The sequence below is a fragment of the Lepus europaeus genome, chromosome 7 (genome assembly GCF_033115175.1).
Source record: "Lepus europaeus isolate LE1 chromosome 7, mLepTim1.pri, whole genome shotgun sequence".
In the NCBI taxonomy this organism is placed as follows: Eukaryota; Metazoa; Chordata; class Mammalia; order Lagomorpha; family Leporidae; genus Lepus; species Lepus europaeus.
In genome coordinates, this window is record NC_084833.1 from 13,605,060 (window position 1) to 13,607,149 (window position 2,090).

Sequence of the window (2,090 nt, forward strand, 5' to 3'; positions counted from 1 at the left end):
TAGCAGCACAGTTCTGGCCTGCAGAGAACAATTTGCCAACCCATGAACTAAAAGATCCCCAGCAGAAAGGAGAGGAGTGCTGACAGCTGTCTCTTTTTTAAGATTTATTTTATTTATTTGAAAGACAGAGTTACAGAGAGAGGTAGAGACAGAGAGAGATCTTCCACCCACTGATTCACTCCCCAAATGGCAGCAATGGCTGGAGCCACATCCTCATCAGCATTTATTGTTCTTTGATTTTTGGATGATAGCCATTCCAATTGGGACGAGATGAAACCTGATTATTGCCTTACCCTGTCAGCTAGTGATCCTGAGCATTTTTTCATGTGTCTGTTGGCCATCTGAATTTCATCCTTTGAAAAAGTCCTGTCCATGTCCTTTGCCCATTTCTTAACTGGATTGTTTACTTCATTGTTGTTGAGTTTCTTGAGCTCTTTATAGATTCTGGATATTAATCCTTTATTAGTTGCATACCTTGCAGATATTTTCTACCATTCTGTCAGTGGTCTCTTCACTTTATTGAGTGTTGGCTTTGCAGTGCAGAAGCATCTTAGCTTGATGCAATGCCATTTGTCTATTTTTGCTTTGATTACCTGTGCTACAGAGTCTTTTTCCAAGAAGTCTTTGCCTAAGCCAATGTCTTGCCAAGTTTCCCGGATATTTTCCCCCAGTAACTTTACGGTATCATTGAAGTAGATTTAGAACCATGATGCATTTTGAGTTGGTTTTTGTATAAGATGTAAGAGAGGAGTCTTTTTTTTTCTTTTTTAAAAAAAGATTTATTTGGGGCCAGTGCTGTGGCACAGTGGGTTAACACCCTGGCCTGAAGCACTGGCGTTCTTGTCCCAGCTGCTCCTCTTCTGATCCAGCTCTCTGCTATGGCCTGGGATAGCGGTAGAAGATGGCCCAACTCCTTGGGGCCCTGCATCCATGTGGGAGACCCAGAAGAGGCTACTGGCTCCTGGCTTCGGATCGGTGTGGCTCTGGCTGTTGTGGCCGTCTGAGGAGTTGACCAGCGGATGGAAGACCTCTCTCTATCTCTCTGTCTCTACCTCTCTCTGCAACTCTGCCTTTCAAATAAATAAATAAATCTTTTTAAAAATAAATCTTTAAAGAAGATTTATTTACTTATTTGGAAGACAGAGTTACAGAGAGGCAGAAGCAGAAAGAGAAATCTTCCATGCACTGGTTCACTCCCAAATGGCTGCAGCAGTTGTAACTGAGCCAATCCAAAGCCAGGAGCCAGAAGCTTCTTCTGGTTCTCCTACATGAGTGCAGGGGCCCAAGGACTTGAGCCATCTTCTACTGATTTCCCAGGCCATAACAGAGAGCTGGATTGGAAGTAGAGCAGCCAGGACTCGAATCTTTGCCCATATAGTATGCTAGCACTGCAGGCCACAGTTTTTCCCACTATTCCAGAACACTGGCCCCGGGGTCTTGTTTATACTTCCAATTTTATCAGGACCATTTGTAGAAGAGATTATCCTTTCCGCAAGAATTGATTTTAGCTCTTTTGTCAAAGATTAGATGGCTATAGATGCATAGATTGATTTCTGGAGCTTCTATTCTGTTCCATGGGTCTATAAGTCTGTTTTCGTGCTAGTACCAGGCTGCTTTGATTATAAATGCCCTGTCTTGAAGTCTGGTATTTTGATGCCTCCAGCTTTGTTATGTTTAAGATTGTTTTAGGAGGCAGCACTGTGGTGTAGTTAGCTAAGCCTCTGCCTGTGGCACCAGCATGCCATATGGACACTAGTTTGTGTCCCAGCTGCTCCTCTTCTGATCTAGCTCTTTGTTTATGTCCTGGGAAATCAGTAGAAGATAACCAAGTCCTTGGGCCTGTACACCCATGTGGGAGACCTGAAGAAGCTCCTGGCTCCTGGATTCAGATGCCCAGCTTTGGCCGTTGTAACCATTTGAGGAGTGAATAAATGGATGGAAGACGTTTCTCTCTCTCTGCAACTGTACTCTCAAATAAATAAATAAATCTTTTAAAAAAGAACTTCAAAGGTCTTCTTATGAAGTTCAAGGTTTATGGGAAACAGCACAACCTGTCTTCCTAATCACAGAATCAGTCAGTCCTGTATATT